The sequence below is a fragment of the Odocoileus virginianus genome, chromosome 14 (assembly GCF_023699985.2).
Source record: "Odocoileus virginianus isolate 20LAN1187 ecotype Illinois chromosome 14, Ovbor_1.2, whole genome shotgun sequence".
Lineage (NCBI taxonomy): Eukaryota > Metazoa > Chordata > Mammalia > Artiodactyla > Cervidae > Odocoileus > Odocoileus virginianus.
The window spans coordinates 25,838,892-25,858,509 of record NC_069687.1 but is presented as its reverse complement, the minus strand read 5'-3'; positions in this window follow the sequence as shown (position 1 = coordinate 25,858,509).

Genomic DNA, 19,618 nt, shown 5'->3' with positions numbered 1-19,618 from the left:
CATTTTTAACTCCCACCCCACACATTTTGTATTCTTAGTATCCTCATTAAATCCATTTACTGATTATTGTTGATAGTTGAGTTTAGTTTTTTCTTTTATTCTCTGAGCTATTTTATTAAGGTGATTAATACTCAATTTTTACTATATATTTGTCTTTACTAGTGGGATTTTTCATTTCCTATAGATACTTATAGCCTTTTCATTTCCATTCAGAAAAGACCCTGTAACACTTATTTTAGAGTAGATTTACTGATAGTATTCATGAACTCTCTTGACTTGTCTCAGAAATTCTTTATCTCTCCTTCAATTCTAAATGATAATTGTGCAGAGTGGAGTATCCTAAGTTGCAGGTTTTTTCCTTTAAGCACTTTGAATATATCATGCCTCTCCATTCTGGCCTGAGAAGTTTCTGGAGAGAAATCAACCTTTGGGAAATGACCTTGTATATGACTGTTTTTCTCTTACTGGCTTCCCTGGTGGCCCAGACAGTAAAGAATCCACCTGCAATGTAGGAGACCTGGGTTCAGTCCCTGGGTTGGGAAGATCCCCTGGAGGAAGGCATGGAAACCACTCCAGTATTCTTGCCTGGAGAATCCCCGTGGACACAGGAGCCTAATGGGCTACAGTCCATGGGATCGCAGAGAGTCAGACACAACTGACCACAGCACACAGCCTTTAAAATATTCTCTGTAACTTTTCCCATTTTAATTATGGTATTTCTTGGTAAGGATCTATTTGGGTTCATCTTGTTTGGAATCACTTTATGTTTTCTGTATTTAGATATTTGTTTCCTTCTTCAGGTTTGGGCAATTTTCAGGAGTCATTTCATCAAATGCACCTTCTACCCTCTTTTATCTCTTCTCTGGGTCTGTGAAACTTTTCTCCCTCACAGCGGAGCTCTTCCCTTGGTCACTATAAACCTCACCCTAGTGTGCAACTGTGCTATAGAATAAGTGGGGCTGGTGCAGGGGCTAGTGTGGATTGTTGAGAATGCGGTGGGCTGTTGCAGCCACAGGAAGAGGCTTGTATCACTTCTGATGCACTGCCCGAGTAAGCACCAGGAATGGTTGCCATTCCTTTCTCTGATGCAGCGTCTCGTCTGAGCCACCTTTGACCCTCACAGCTGAGCTCCCCCTGCACCAGCAGCAGCCCTTGCCCCAGGGTGAACCCACGTCACAGAGCAAGTGGACCTGACAGGCGTTTCTCTCAGGCTGGAGGGCACACCAGGCTAATCTTGGGAAACCGGCCTCCATCCTCCGCAGTTTCTGTCCATCCTCTCCTAGTCTCAGAAGAAAGCAAGCATGTGTGCACCATCATGAGCAGAGACCAGGCTTCCCACAGCTGTCCTCCAACAGCCAGGAGCACTTGTCTTCTAGCTGTCAGACGCCAGGCCTGGGGTGTCCAGTGTGTGGCTTCAGCGGACCACTCTGTAGGGGGAATCTACCCGTGTGACCTTCCGATTCTTCTGAGTCCCCTATCAAGGGCACAGGTCCTAACCTAATCAATTCTCTTCCCTTCCTACATGATTCATTCTGTGTCATTCTTTCTTACAGCTTTGGTTATGCAGGAGTTTTTCTACCAGTCTCCAGTTAGTTTTCAGTGAGACTTGTTCTACATGTAGATATTTTTGATGTGGTTGTAGGGGGACTTGAGTTTTGCATCCTCCTGCTCCACCATCTTGATCTCTACAATAATTTCAAATTTCAGTTGGATTGCTCTGACCAATACATTAGTGTAATTCAGATTCCAACTAGCTATAACTAATCAATAACTAATATCAAATGCTTACATTGAATCTACCATGTTTTGGCCACTTATTCAAATCATATTACATGAGTTAACTCATCTAGTTCTCACAATAAACACAATTAGAAGAAATTTGGTAACAAAAACTTACCCTCCTTGGTTTAAACATTTTTGCTTGACTTTGGCTGCTATCTTTGTTTAATTCTTTGTTGGATGTTATGATTTAACTTGTAAAGGACTCTAGTGACAATAGAGTTTAAATCACTAATCAGCTGACCTTAGAGTACTTGTACCAGCATTTGTTTTTTCTGTGTCCCTGTAAAAAGGAAAAAAAAAAAAAAATCAAAGATGCCATAAAAAGGAAATTTTCTTTCTTTTCTGTCTAAAAGATGGATCACTTGTGTAATAATTTGGTAGAGCTGCCATAACAAAGCATCATGAACTGGGTGGCTTGAAAAACCAAAGCTTATTATCTCAAAGATCTAGAGGCTAGAATTTCAAGATCAAGGTGTCAACAGAGTTAGTAACTTCTAAGTCCTCTCTCTTTACCTTAAACACAGCCATCTTCTTGTGTCTTTTCACATAATTTTCTCTCTATATCTATCTCTCTGTCCAAACTTTTCCCCTTTTTATAAGGACACTGCAAAAATGGATTAGGGCTTTGCCAAATCAACCATGTTTTAATTTAATTACCTCTGTAAAAACTCTCTCCAAATAAGGTCATACTGTGAAGAACTGGTGATTATGACTCCAACATTTTGGGAGGGATAAGAAGACAGAATTTAAATTCTAACAACCTAGCATAAAATATGAAGAGTACTACTACTATCACATGAAACATCTGAAATTACACATCCATGTGTTTCCAACTAGCCTGTTTTATTTTCACCATTTAATATATTTCTTCTATCTTTTCTCTGTCCCAAATTCCTTTAGTTGATATAAAACCAAGAACCCCAAACCTTAAGTGTCTACATTAATATACTTACTTGCCAGGCCATTATGAGAAAAAAAAAGTGGTTAAAAATCTTCCATAGTTAGTTCAGTCGCTCAGTCGTGTCTGACTCTGCAACATCATGAATCCCAGCACGCCAGGCCTCCCTGTCCATCAACAAATCCCGGAATCTACCCAAACTCATGTCCATCAAGTTGGCGATGCCATCCAGCCATCTTATCCTCTGTCATCCCCTTCTCCTCCTGCCCACAATCCCTCCCAGCATCAGGGTCTTTTCCAGTGAGTCAACTCTTTGCATGAGGTGGCCAAAGTATTGGTGTTTCAGCTTCAGCGTCAGTCCTTCCAATGAACACCCAGGACTGATCTCCTTTAGGATGGACTGGTTGGATCTCCTTGCAGTCCAAGGGACTCTGAATAGTCTTCTCCAACACCACAGTTCAAAAGCATCAATTTTTTGGCACTCAACTTTCTTCACAGTCCAACTCTCACATCCATACATGACCACTGGAAAAACCATAGCCTTGACTAGATGGACCTTTGTTGGCAATGTAATGTCTCTGCTTTTTAATAAGCTATCTAGGTTGGTCATAACTTTCCTTCCAAGGAATAAGTGTCTTTTAATTTCATATCTGCAATCACCATCTGCAGTGATTTTGGAGCCCCCAAAAATAAAGTTTGATACTGCTTCCACTGTTTCCCCATCCATTTCCCATGAGGGGATGGGACCAGATGCCATGATCTTAGTTTTCTGAATGTTAAGCTTTAAGCCAACTTTTTCACTCTCCTCTTTCACTTTCATCGATAAGGGTGGTGTCATCTGCATATCTGAGGTTATTGATATTTCTCCTGGCAACCTTGATTCCAGCTTGTGCTTCTTCCAGCCCAGTGTTTCTCATGATGTACTCTGCATGTAAGTTAAATAAGCAGGGTGACAATATACAGCCTTGACATACTCCCTTTCCTGTTTGGAACCAGATAGAGAACCCTAAAGAAAAAAAAAGTTTAAAATGAGAATAGCATTCATCCACAACTAAATAAAGCAAGTAAGACAGAACTTAGATTAGGCTGTATCTTATGCCTTATCCTTAAATTTTGGTTAAAGTTGAAAGTTTGTGAAAACAGAGGGATGCATTCATAGGATACTTTAGTACTAATTTTATGATTCTTTTAAGCAGTGATCTTTGGTAGACTTGAAAGCTAATGAAAGTTTCTCTTTGTCTCTCTCTTTCTCCCCCCACCACTCCCCTTACTTTTTGCCACTCAAATGAAGTAAAACATTAAATAGTAAATTTATTTGGAAAAATAGAATAATGAATTGAAGATCTGGGAGATACTTAAACTGCAGCTGAATTAATTAGGAATTATTGCTTTAACTTAATGTAACCATTCAGTCTTTTTTTTTTTTTTTTTCTTTATCGAGTAGAGTATGTGTAGACTCGAGTTCTATCCCTAGGTCGGGAAGATCCCCTGGAGAAGGAAATGGCAACCCACTCCAGTATTCTTGCCTCAAAACTCCCATGAATGGAGTAGACTGGCAGAATATAGTCCATGGGGTCATAGAGTCAATATGACTGAACGAATAACACTATGTTTGTTGTCCATGCTTATTTTAACAGAAATTGAACTCAAACTGCATTTTGCAATGTATTTTTTACTGTTTTCTAATAATTTACCATTATCATAATTGTGATTTTAAAAACTTCTTATTGGAGTATAGTTTATTTAACATGTTATGTTACTCCATGGTATATAGCAAAGTGAATCTGTTATACATATACCCACTCCTTTTTAGATTATTTCCCCATATAGGTCATTACAGGGTATTGAGAAGAGATCCTGAGCTATACAGTAGATCCTTATTAGTTATCTATTTTATACAGAGTTCTGTGTATATGAGAATTGCTATCTCCCAATACATCCCTACCCCCACCATCCACTTCCCCCTGTTTTCTGCATCTGTGACTCTATTTCTGTTCTGTAAATAAGTTAATTTGTACCATTTTTAGATACAATAGCATATATTTGTCATTCTCTGTTTTACCTTACTCAGTGAGATAATCTCTTGGTCCATGCATGTCACTCAATTCCTTTCTTATGGCAGAATATATGTACATTGGATATATGTATCACATCTTTATCCATTCCTATTGACGGCCATTTAGTGTGTTTCCATATCCTGGCTATTGTAAATAGTGCTGCGCTGAACTTTGATACATGTATCTTTCTGAATTATCAGAAATACAAAGGATTATCAGTTCAGCTCAGTTGTGTCCAACTCTTTGTGACCCCATGGACCATAGCCCACCAGGCCTCCCTGTCCATCACCAACTCCCAGAGTTTACCCAAACTCATGTCCATTGAGTTGGTGATGCCATCCAACCATCTCATCCTCTGTCATCCCCTTCTCCTCCTGCTTTCAATCTTTCACAGCATCAGGGTCTTTTCAAACAAGTCAGTTCTTTGCATCAGGTGACCAAAGTATTGGAGTTTCAGCTTCAACATCAGTCCTTGCAATGAATATTCAGGACTGATCTTTAGAATAGACTGGTTGGATCTCTTTGTAGTCCAAGGAAGAGACTACTATAAGGAGCTATATGTGAATAAAATGGGCAGCCTGGAAGAAATGAGCAAATTTTTAGAAAGGTACAACCTTCTAAAACTGAACCGGGAAAAGACAGAAACTATGAACAGACTGATCACAGGTAATGAAATTGAAATTTTTTGATTAAAAAAATTTTCCACCAAACAAAAGTCCAGGACAAGATGGCTTCAAAGACAAATTTTATCAAACAATTTGAGAAGAATACGGGTTAGCTATTCTCTAAGTCTTCCAAAAAGTTGCAGAGGAAGGAACACTCACAAGCTCATTCTAAAAGGCCACCATCAGCTTGATACCAAAGATATCACAAACAGAAACCCAAATATATCACATACAAAAAAATACAGACTAATATCACTCGTGAACATAGATGTAAAAATCCTCAGTAAGTTCTGCCGACCACTGCCAAGATCAGACACCCTAGTCACCTGTTGCAATGCAAGGAGGCCTATCCATGTGGCCGTCAATACAGAGTTTCTGCTGAGTCGGAGATCTCCATTGTATTCTTGTGCACTGGCATTTGGAAGTCAAGTAAAGGCCCTTCCTCTTTGGGTGATATTCCTCTTGGTAGATTGGACCTAGGCTGGTTTTTGCAGAGAAATCAAGCCCTGAGCCTTTCGAGTGGGAACACTGACTCCAAGACCCTAGAGAAGTAACCCTAGGGAATATCAAATAGTGAGAACTCACACAAAGGAAACACATCAGTACAAGACTCACATCACCCAACCCAATAGCACCTGTGCAGTGCACCTCATCTAAAACACAAAACAAAAATACAAACCAAATCTTCAGACTCAGCCTTCCCATACACAGATGTCCAAATAAATGAAGAGGAAATAGGCAAACTACCTGAAAAAGAATTCAGAATAATGATAGTAAAGATGGTCAAAAACCTTGAAAACAAAATGGAGAAAATGCAAGAATCTATTAACAACGACCTAGAAGAATTAAAGGATAACTATACAAACAACACAATTACTGAAATTAAAAATACTCTAGCAGGAATCTTCTCTCTGAAGGAGAAGAACAAATCAGTGAGCAGGAAGATTAAAATGGTAGAAATAACTTCTGAAGTGCAGAATAAAGTAAAAAGAATGAAAAGAACTGAGGATAGTTTCAGAGATCTTTGGGACAATATCAAATGCACTAACATTTGAATTGTAGGGGTCCCATGAGAAAAAAAAAAAAAATAAAGAGTATGAGAAATTTTTTGAAGAGATTATAGTTGAAAATTTCCCCAACATGGAAAAGAAAATAGTCAAGTCCAAGAGACACAAAGAGTCCCATAAAGGATAAACCCAAGGAGAAACACGCCAAGACACATACTAATCAAACTAACAAAGACTAAACATAAAGAAAGAATATTAAAAGCAGGAAGGGAGAAGCAAGAAGTAACATATAAGGGAAACCTCATACACTTGACAGCTGAAACTCTGCAGGCCAGAAGGGAATGGCAGGATATATTTAAAGCACTGAAAGGGAAAAAATCTACAAGCAAGATTACAGTATCTGGCAAGAATTGCATTCAAAATTGATGGAGAAATCAAAAGCTTAAGAGAACTCAGTACCACCAAACCAGCTTTATAATAAATGTTAAAGGGCCTTATATAGTCAAGAAATACAACAGAAGGAAAAAGACCTACAAAATCAACCCTAATTAAGAAAATGACAATAAGAGCATATATATCAATAATTACTTTAAATGTAAATGGATTAAACATTCCAACCAAAAGACACAGACTGGCTGAATGTATACTAAAACAAGACCCATATCTATTCTGTCTACAAGAAACCCATTTCAGACCTCAAGACACATGTAGATTGAAAGTGAGAGGAAAAATATATTCCATGCAAATGGGAAGTGAAAGAAACCTGGAGTAGCAATCCTCATATCAGACAAAATAGACCTTAAAATAAAGAAGATTACAAGAGATAAAGAAGGACACTACATAATGACCAAGGGATCAATTCAAGAGGAGGACATACCAATTGTAAATATCTATGCATCCAACATAGGAGCACCTCAATACATAAGAGAAACACTAGCAGACATAAAAGGAGAACTTGAGAGTAACACAATAATAATAGGAGACTATAATACCCCACTCACACCAATAGACAGATCATTGAAACACAAGTCTTAAATGAGATGGATCAATGAGATGGATCTCATTGATATATCTTCAGGACACTCCATCCAAATGCAGAGGAGTACACCTTCTTCTCAACTGCACATGGAACATTCTCCAGAATAGACCACATATTGGGTCACAAATCAAACCTCAGTAAATTTAAGAAAATTGAAATCATATCAAGCATCTTCTCTGACCACAACACTATGAGACTAGATATCAATTACAAGAAAAAACTCTAAGAAACACAAACACATGGAAATTAGACAACACATTTCTAAATAACCAACATGTTACTGAATAAATCAAAAGGGAAATCAAAAAATTTCTAGAAATAAATGACAATGAAAACACAACTCAAAACCTATGGGATGCAGCAAAAGCAGTTCTAAGAGGGAAGTTTATAGTAATACAATCCTATCTCAAGAAAAAAGAAAAACATTGAATAGACAACCTAACTTTATACCTAAAACAACTGGGAAAAAAAAAAACAACAAAAGAAATCATAAAGATCTGAGCAGAAACAAATGAAAAAGAAATGAAAGAAACAATAGTAAAGAGTAATAAAACTAAAAGCTGGTTCTTTGAGAAGATAAAATTGACAAATCTTTAGCCAGACTCATCAAGGAAAAAAAGAGAAGAATCAAATGAACAAAATTAGAAATGAAAAAGGAGAGGTTACAACAGACAACGCAGAAATAAAAAGGATAAGAGACTATTATGTGCAACTATATGGCAATAAAATGGATAACCTGGAAGGAATGGACAGATTCTAGAAAAGTTTAATCTTCCAAGACTGAACCAGGAAGAAATAGAAATTATGAACAACCAAATTATAAACACTGACATTGAAGCTGTGATCAAAAATGTCCCCCCCAAAAAGTCCAAGAGCAGATGACTTCACAGGAGAATTCTATCAAACATTTAGAGAAGAGCTAATGCCTATTCTTCTAAAGCTCTTTCAAAAAAATTGCAGAGTAAGGAACAGTTTCAAACTCATTCTACAAGGCTAGCATCACCCTGATACCAAAACCAGACAAAGACAACACACAAAAATAAAACTACAGGCCAATCAGTGTCGCTGATGAACATAGATTCAAAAATCCTCAACAGAATTTTAGCAAATAGATTCAGCAACACATCAAAAAGCTCATAAACTATGATCAAGTTGGGTTTATTCCAGGAATGTAAGGATTCTTCAATATATGCAAATCAATGTGATACCTTATATTAAAAAATTGAAAGATAAAAAACATATGATAATCTCAATAGATGCAGAAAAAGCCCTTGACAAAATTCAGCATGCATTTATGATTAAAACTCTTCAAAAAATGGGCACAGAAGGAACCTACCTCAATGGAGTAAAGGCCATATATGATAAGCCTACAGAAAACATTATTCTCAATGGTGAAAAACTGAAAACAATCCCCCTAAGATCAGGAACAAGACAAGGGTGTTCACTTTCACCAGTATTACTCAACATAGTTCTGGAAGTCCTAGCTACTGCATTCAGAGAAGGAAAAGAAATAAAATGAATCCAGATCGGAAAAGAAGAAGTAAAGCTCTCACTGTTTGCAGATGACATGATACTATACATACAAAACCCTAAAGATAGTATCAGAAAATTACTAGAGCTAATCAGTGAATTAAGCAAAGTTTTGCAAGATACAAAATCAATACACAGAAATCACCTGCATTTCTATATATTAACAATGAAAAATCAGAAAGAGAATTAAGGAATCAATGCCATTCACCAATGCAACAAAAAGAATTAAATATCTAGGAATAAACCTACCTAAGGAGACAAAAGAACTGTACAAAGAAAATTATAAGACACTAATGAAAGAAATAAAAGATGACATAAACAGATGGAGAGATATTCCATCTTCCTGGGTAGGAAAAATCAATATTGTGAAAATGACTATACTACCAAATGCAATCTACAGATTCAATGTGACCCCTATCAGATTAGCAATGGCATTTTTCACAGAACTAGAACAAAAAAATTCACACTTCACATGGAAACACAAAAGACCCTGAATAGCCAAAGCAGTCTTAAGAAAGAATGAAGTCAGAGGAATCAACCCTCCTGACTTCAGATTATACTGCAAAGCTCTAGTCATCAAGACAGTATGGCACTGGCACAAAAACAGAAATATAGACCAATGCAACAAGACAAAAAGCCCAGAAATAAACCCAGGCACCTATGGGTACCTTCTTTTTGACAAAGGAGTCAAGAATGTACAATGGGGCGCAAAGACATCCTCTTCAATAAATGGTGCTGGGAAAACTGAGCAAGTACACATAGAAAAATGAAATTAGAACACTTCCTAACACCATATACAAAGATAAATGCAAAATAGTTTAAAGACCTAAATGTAAGGCCAGAAATAATAAAACTCTTAAGAGGAAAACATAGGCAGAGCACACGATGATATAAATCAAAACAAGATCCTCTATGACCTGCCTCCTAGAGTAATGGAAATAAAAACAAAAGTAAACAAATGGGGCCTGATTACACTTAAAAGCTTTGCACAGCAAAGGAAACTATAAGCAAGGTGAAAAGACAACCCTCAGAAATGGGAGAAAATAATATCAAATGAAACAACTGACAAAGGATTAATTTCCAAAATATATAAGCAGCTCATACAACTCAATGACCAAAAAACAAACAACCCAATCAAAAAGTGGGAAAAAGACTTAAACAGACATTTCTCCAAAGAAGACATACAGATGGCTAACAAGCACATGAAAAGATGCTCAACATTGCTCATTATTAGAGAAATGCAAATCAAAATGACAATGATGTAAAGCAATTATCCTTCAATAAAAAGTAAATTAAAAAAAAACTGCAGTGAGATATCACCTTACACTGGTCAGAATGGCCATCATCAAAAAGTCTACGAACAATAAATGCTGGAGAGGGTATGAAGAAAAGGGGATGCTCTTGCACTGTTGGTGGGAATGTAAATTGATACAGCCACTATGGAAGACAGTATGGAGATTCCTTGAAAAACTAGGAATAAAACCACCAAAAGACCCAGCAATCCCACTCTAGGCATATGCCCTGAGGAAGCCAAAATTGAAAAAGACACATGTATCCCATTGTTTACTGCAGCTCTATTTACAATAGCTAGAACATGGAAGCAACCTAGATGTCCATTGACAGATGAATGAACAAAGAAATTGTGGTAATAATACACAATGGAATATTACTCAGCCATAAAAATGAATGTCTTTGAGTCAGTTCTTATGAGATGAATACCTAAAACCCATTATACAGAGTGAAGTGAGTCAGAAAGAGAAATATCATATTCTAACACATAAATGGAATCTAGAAAAATGGTACTGAAGAATTTATTTATAGGACATCAATGGAGAAACATAGAGAGTAGACTTATGGACATGAGGAAAGTGGAGGAGAGGGTGAGATATATGGAAAGAGTAACATGGAAACTTACATTACCATATGTAATATAGATATCCAATGGGAATTTGCTGTATGGCTCAGGAAACTCAAACAGGGGCTCTGTATCAGTCTAAGGGTGGGATAGGGGAGGAGATGAGAGGGAGTTTCAAAAGGGAGGGGATATATATGTACCTATGGCTGATTCTTATTGAGGTTTGACAGAAGACAATTCTGTAAAGAAATTATCCTTCAATTAAGAAAAAATTTAAAAATCTTCAACAGAATGTTAGCACACAGAATCCAACAACATATTAAAAAAAAAACCATACACCATGATCAAGTGGAATTTATCCCCAGGCTGCAGGGGCTCTTTAATATACACAAAATCAATTGTGAATGCCATATTAGCATCTCTGGAATAAAAATATATGATCATCTCAATGGGCACACAAAAAGCTTTTGACAAGATTCAAAACCCACTTATGATAAAATTCTCCAAAAAGGGGACATAGAGGGAACTTACCACAACATAATAAAGTCATCTATGTCAAACCCACAACAAACATTATTAATGGTGAAAAGCTGAAAACTTTTGCTCTAAGATCAGGGACAAGACAAGGATGTCCATTCCCACCACTTTTATTCAGCATAGTTTTGGAAGTCCTAGTCTTGGGAATCAGAAAAGAAAAAGAAAGAAATTCAAATGAAAAGAGAAGTAAAACTGTCCCTGTTTACAGATGACATGATACTCCTCCTAGAAAATTACCAGAGCTCAACAATGAATTTAAGTTGCAGGATGCCAAATTAGTGCACAGAAATCTCTTTCATACCTTTACACTAAAAAGGAAAGGTCAGAAAGAAATTAAGGAAATTAAGAAAATAATTCACTATTTTAACATACTAATCAATAATTTATTTTATTTTAACTTTAATTTTGTTTCTGTACTTTAGGAATATTATTACCTGATATAGATCTTTTTTAATATCTCCATGCAAAACCCCCAATTTAGTAGTATTGTTAATGGGTCTTATCTTAAAACAATTAAAAAGTGACAATAACCAGCTGATTATGGAGTAACAACTCCACACTCCCTTGTTTGACTGTTATTGAAAGGATCCTATGAGAATTAAAATAATTTGTAGGTATATTGTCAAAAACTCAGAGATAACAGAAGTAAAACCAATGAATCACTGAAGTAGTAACTAATAAAAGTTTGTTGTGCACATGCCAAAAAGATAGTTGCAATCTAGGCACACTCAAAGCAAGACATATAATGAGGCTGAGAGTCATATTGTTATAAAGTAGTTTAAATAGTGAGAAGGTAGTTGCTGTTTGTTCTTCGCTAATTGGTTATAATATTATAAGTTCCTAAGTGATAGGGAATTGATTAGTTGTTACTACTTATCAAGTCTGAGAAACAGTTAAGTCTTGCTTATAATTTGCAGAAGCATAAACAAGAAATTGGTCAAGTTAGTAATTAAGCTTTGTGTGGCTAAACTCATTTTGTCTGCTCAGGCAATTTTCAAATTTGGTCTTTTTTTAATTTTAACAATACAATTATTGTTAACAATACTTTTAACAATACATAGTAAATTATTTATAAGTCAGTATGCATTGTATATTTAGTAGAAATAGGATTTTGTATAATTAAAGATTTAATTTTGGATAAAAACTTCTAGTGAAAGTTTTTTGCAGAAAGAAAAAAGTACTACTTAACAATCATAATCTGATATTTTCCTTTTTATGATAAGTATGTTAGTGTAAACTAGATATAATCATGTTGGAAGCAAAAGTGATTAAAAATATCTCACAAAGCAGTGATGTATGTGATTTTTTAAAGTAGCTTAGTAAAGAAGGTGCTTCTTCTAAAACTAATTTGTTGTTTACCATACACAAAGGCGAGGGAAGAGAAGGTAGATTAGTTTTTATATTTTACATTTTCCACATCTTTTTACAATAGAATGTTTTTCTCCTATAATGCACATAACAAAATTTTGTAGCACAGACCTTAATTCAGAGAAGGAGAAAGTAATTACAGATGTGAATAGAATAACTTTTCCTGAAATAAAACTAGTAAAATGGAAATAAGCAATTTTAGAAAGATAGAATATGCTTGCATGGTTCTTAGAGTCAGATTGCCAATATCTAGCATATAAAATGGAAATAAGGAATCAATATTATAGCAAATCTATGACAAATTTAATTTTGATGAAAATATTTGAGTAGGTAGAACTACCACTGGCTAGGGTTAAGAGGTGGACCAACTACCCCAGTGGGGTGGGAAGACTGAGCACTGAGCCACAGAAGCTTAGTCTCTGGTCATGGCACTTAACAGAAATTGCTCTATTGAGCTTTGGATTCTGCTTTAGACCTTTTACTTTTTTCCTTTCTATTTATCCCTCTTAAGGTAAGAATATATATATATATATATATATACCTTATACATATCCCACATTGTATTTTTTTTAACTTTTTTTTCCATTTATTTTTATTAGTTGGAGGCTAATTACTTTACATCATTACAGTAGTTTTTGTCATACATTGAAATGAATTAGCCATGGATTTACATGTATTCCCCATCCCGGTCCCCCCTCCCACCTCCCTCTCCCAGATGCCCATCAGCAGACGAATGGATGAGGAAGCTGTGGTACATATACACCATGGAATATTACTCAGCCATTAAAAAGAATTGATTTAAATCAGTTCTAATGAGATGGATGAAACTGGAGCCCATTATACAGAGCGAAGTAAGCCAGAAAGATAAAGACCATTACAGTATACTAACACATATATATGGAATTTAGAAAGATGGTAATGATAACCCTATATGCAAAACAGAAAAATAGACCCACATTGTATTTTGAAAGCAGATAATTTTTATTTTTAGGTTGGCAGGTCCATGAGTAGAAAGCAATTTTTCCCCATTATGGATCATAACAGAGCTTCACTCATACCTGACTGAAATTATTTAGAAGATACATGATTTGAGACTTTTTGAGTTAATTATATTGAGGTATTCTGAACTGAGAGATGATACTGGAAGGCATTAAGATATGGTGATGATGGAATACTATGAATATATTTTGCATTCAGAAATAATGAAAATTTGGAGAGGGCAAAGTTGAATAATTCTCCACCAAAATTCAGATCATCTCAAAGTGCAAATGTGGCATTATTTGGAAATAGAATCTTACGGGTATAATCAAGTTATGATGAGGTCATACTTGATAAGAGAGATGGGAATTTTACTAGTCATCTGTCCAATAACTAGTGCATTTGTAAGATAGAGGAGAAGGATAGGTGAGTGTGAAGAACAGAATCATATAAAGGAAAGATTGAGCATGTGAAGACTGGGGCAGAAATTCTAATGATGTAGCTATGAGTTAGGAAAAGCCAAGGACTTTCAGCAAACTACCAGAAGCTAAGAAGAGGCAAAGATGGATTCTTATTGGGAAACTTAAGAAAGAAGATAGTGCTGCTGACACTTTCATTTCAGACTTGTAGCCTCCAGAACTGTAAGAGGACAAACTTGTGTTGTTTGAAGCCACCTAGTTTGTGGCAAACTGTTACAGCAGCTCTAGGAAACTAATCCACGGTTCATCCCCCTGATTTCATCTGTCATTGAATGTCCTCTTTGAGCCTTCACTAATAGTCACAAAGATAAGGGCCTCTCCATAGTACTTCTCACTTTGCCCTTTGCATTGTCATTCATTGCACTAAATATATTAAAGATCTATTAATAAGTGTATCTACTTCTCTAGTGTGCCTCAAGCTGACAAGTATCTCACTGCTCTTTTCAACACTAACTCCTAGAAAATTTCCTGCCACTAGAACAAAGTTAAAAAAAAAAAATACAGAGACTGTCTGGGGTACAATTACTATGCAACAATCTGTAAACACATGAATTGCACACTTTATTGAGTTTTAACATATGAATATACTTGTCAAAGTGTTACCTGGAAGATACCACACTGGTTGGTTGCGTAAAACATTTTTATAGTTTCATGAAACAAATCTTCATAACTGCAGTGAAAATGGAATGATTTTTTTCACTGTTTTTACTTGTGAAAAGAGTAACATGGCCAATGATATAAACGTACATATCAAAATAATATGAAATGTTAAAATGAATTTGGTAATTAAAATAGAAAAGGCTCTACTAAATGCAATTTAAAATACATTTTGACTAATATTAAGGAAGATTGCTTTGCAAATGAAATGTGTTCTGTATTTTGCTAACAAATTACATCTCAATAATAATTATGATTGTGAAAGATAAATATAAAAGTAAAAGCAAGCTTATTAAAGATAGATTCATCCCATTTTCTTATTTTTAACTATATTCAATTTGTAGAAATAAAACTCACTTGAAATTCACAAATATTTAGATGCTCGTGTTCTTCAGTTCTAGAAGAGCATCACACAGTGCAATCACACATAAGATGCTTAAACAGTGCAAGCCCATATTTTAATTAAACAGTATCAGCTAAGATAGCTCAATGGAGAAGGCAATGGCACCCCACTCCAGTACTCTCGCCTGGAAAATCCCATGGATGGAGGAGCCTGGTGGGCTGCAGTCCCTGGGGTCGCTAACAGTTGGATATAACTGAAGTGATTTAGCAGCAGCAGCAGCAGCAAGATAGCTCAATAATATCAATAAAGTTACAAAACGACTTCAGGAGAAATTCAAAACTATCAGTTTTAAAATCAAGTAATAGATAACTTTATCAAATGGCAAAAAGAAGGTAATTTACTGGGCTGAAATTTGATAAAACTTGTAAATTAAATAAGGATGCGACCATAAAGTATGATTTAACAATTTTCAGAAAATCATTTCTCAGCTCCATTTGTTTTACTTTAGATTGAATTCATAAATGTTACCATTTTTTGCTTTTATCTCATTACTTACTTCACTTACAATTTTATATATATATATATATATATATATATAACAGAACTTCTGGTTTCAGCCCTAATGCAAAAAAATACTGATGTCAAACTTTGAATCTCACAGCAAAAACAAAAACCCTGAAAACCAGTGTGTATCTTTTTGGACTTAATGTAAAATAGTTTACAGGAAAAATCACCACCCCAAAGTCTAGAGATACAGGTAGACCCACATACTCACTGCAAAGATCTACTTATCTGGAGAAAAAAGTTATAGGAGCCGTAAAATGGCATGTGTGTGTGTGTGTGTGTTAGTTGCTCAGTCATGTCTGACTCTTCGTGACCCCACAGACTATAGCCTGCCAGGCTCCTCTGTTCATGGAATTCTCCAGGCAAGAGTACTAGAGTGGGTTGCCATTCCCTTAGGGGATCTTCCCAACCCAGGGATTGAACCCAGGTCTCCTGCACTGCAGGAAGATCCTTTACTGTCTGAGCCGCCAGGGAATAGGGCATTTTACATCATAATATTGATAAATTCCTGGAGACTGAGTATGGAATTAGTGTCGGTGAGAAACTCCTGGGTGCTAAAGTCTTAAGGTAACCCCCAATTTTGGGGGGTTTACCTACAGATGTACATGCAAATTCTCACACTAAAGAGTCAAGAAAAATTCCCTCCTTATATTAGGACTGGGAAAAGTAACCATATTAAATCCGTAAGGCTGCTGTAACAAATCACTGAAAATGTGATGGCTTAAAACAACAGAATATTTTTTTCGTCAGGTTCTGAAGTCTAGAAGCACCACAGCACCAAGCATTTTGAAATACACACAGAAAACTCTCTATAACAAAGAGATAATCTATAAGAAAAGACTACTATAGTCTTACTTCACTTAGGGAAGAGTATCCCAAACCAGCTCCATTTACTTTTCCTGTCTCACATAAGAGGGAAGAAAAAAAAAATCCCACTGTTTTTCCTTATATAAAAAAACGCTTGTGACGGTCACAGCTCAGAAACACAGGCCTTTGGAAATACTGAGACTTAATTGTAAGATTACAGAATCTGTTTCTTCCCTTATATCACACCAGCACACCAACTTGCTGTAGTACAATAGCAATGCATTATAGATGAAGCATCCTGAGATGCAGACTCATTGAGGAGGAGTGATTAGGGAAGCCCCAAACTAAGGTTAAAACAAGGACACAAAATAAAGGCCTTGGAACCTCTAGTTACAGAAAACATGAATGGGTCCAAATTCTACCTGAATTAACAGGTCATTAATTCCTTACTTAAGGAATAAATCCTTAATTTAGTGGCTTATGTAACTCAGTTCCTATTGTTTGATATATGCTTTATTTTTCAGTTAAAAAGCTGAAAGACATTCTAACGTTCCAGCAAAATTAGTCTCCTAGGAGAAGCAAGTGTAAGGACCAGACTGACACATGATATAGATGTTGAAATTATCAGATAGGTAAATTGACAGTGATTAATGAGTTTAAGTCTTCTCTGGTGGCTCACAGACAATAAAGAGTCTGCCTACAATGCAGGAGACCCGGGTTTGATCCCTGGGTCAGGAAGATTCCCTGGAGAAGGAAATGGCAACCCACTCCAGTATTCTTGCCTGAACAATTTCATAGACAGAGGAACTTAGTGGGCTACAGCCCATGAGATCACAAAGAGTCAGGCATGGCTGTAGTGACTTAGCACACACACAATGAGTCTAAGGTTCTAATGAAAAAGTAGATCAAATGAAAGAACAGATGCATACTATAAATAGAACCATGAAAACTCCAATAGATGAATCAAAAACAAATGTTAGAAATAAAAAAGCTATTTATCATATCCATGACTTTGAAGGACTCACAGAAGGATGGAGTGAAAGTGAAAGTGTTATTCAGTTGTGTCCAACTGTTTGCAACCCCATGGACTGTAGCCTGCCAGGCTCTTCTGTCCATGGGATTCTCCAGGCAAGAATACTGGAGTGCGTAACTGTTCCCTTTTCCAGAGGATCTTCCTGACCCAGGAATCTGGGTTCCCCACATTGCCAGTGGATTCTTACTATCTTAGCCACCAGGGAAGTCCCCATTGGTAGGATGGGCATAGTTTAAAAGAAATAATCAGTGAGCAAGGTCAGCAGAAACTTCCCAGCTGAAACTCAAATAGGAAAAAATTAAATAAAAGAATACTATTCTCCAAAAAAGTGAAAAATTTCAAAGATGTACAGCATATCATAATTGGTATGCTATAAGGAGAAAAAAGAACATAGAATTACTTGAATTAATGCTGATTGAGAATATTAAAAAAGCAAGGGCAGTGAGACAATGAACTTCAGAACAAAAACAGGATCAGAATTAACAATAAAAATAAAGTACATCTACTATTATTGTATTAAAAGTTGTAGGAGACCAAATATAAAAAAATCCTGAAAGAAATCAGAGAAAATACATACATTTAGAGTGACATGGATAAGAAACATACAGAACTGCTCCCTAAAACAAGTTACTGAAAGAAAATGAAATTAAATATACAAGTTGGAAAAAAAACTAGAATTCTATAAACAGTAAAATTATCACTCATTATTGAAGGAGAAATACTTTATTAGACAATAGCATAAGAAAATAAATTACTGAAGAAATTTATTGGCAAGTAGACTTGGATGGAAGAAATATCTTTAAAAATTCTCAAGGGATAAAAATAACTAGGTCAAACTCAAATCTACATTGCAAAGGAATAGTTTACAAAGGAAATAAATGAAGAGGAAATGATTTTTATCTTGATAACTTTCTAATGTAATTATAACAATCATGTATTGGTATAATATAATAACCAAATCTTCTTTGGCTGAGCACCAAAGACCTGATGCTTTTGCACTGTGGTTTTGGAGAAGACCCTTAAGAGTTCCTTGAACTGCAATGAGATCAAACCAGTCAATATTAAAGGAACTCAACCCTGAATATTCATTGGAAGGACTGATGCTGAAGCTGAAGTTCCAATATTTTGACAATCTGATGTGAAGTGCTGACTCATTAGAAAAGACCCTGATACTGGGAAAGATTGAAGGCAGGAGGAGAAGGGGATGCCAGAAGATAAGATTTTGGATGGTATCACCAACACAATGGACATGAGTTTAAGCAAGCTGCAGGAGATGGTGTAGGACAGGGAACCCTGGTGTGCTGAAGTCCATGGGGTTGCAAAGAGTTGGACAGGACTGAACGACTAAACAGCAGTCAGTATTTTAGGGGGTTATATCATAAGAATATGTGAAATGAATGATATTAATGTAGTAAAGGAGGTAGAGGAGAGACAGAATAATATGCTGTATCTGCACTAAAAGTGAACTTAAAGCATGTCTAAATAAACCTTGACACTTCAAAGTAGAAATCTCAAAAGATATTTTTAAAATGTGAACTAAATTACAATGAAAATAGAACTAAAAATTATGGGACGTAGCAAAAGTGGTCAATGATGGAAAAATTTGCCATTAAATACATGTATTAGAAAACAAGAGGTAAATTAAAAAGCTAATTGATTACCTTAGGAAGCTAGGCAAAGAACAGAAATTTAAGTCCAAATCAGGTAAAAGAAAAGAAATACAAATTAAAGGAGAAATTAATGAAACTGAAAAGAATAAATCAAGGAAACCAAAAATTTTCTCTTCAAAAAGTTCAGTAAAATTTATAGTAACCTCTAGATAGGGTGAGATTGAGGATATAAGGAGTTAGAGAGCAAATTACCTATATAAAAATTAAGATAATGAAATGGAATTACTAATACAAAAGGAGAAATAGGTAATCTGAATAGGCCAGTAATCATTATATATAGACAGAATTATTTCAAAGTTGACAGTAAAAAAGCAAAAGGTATAGAAGTGTCAATATGATACTCAGGAAG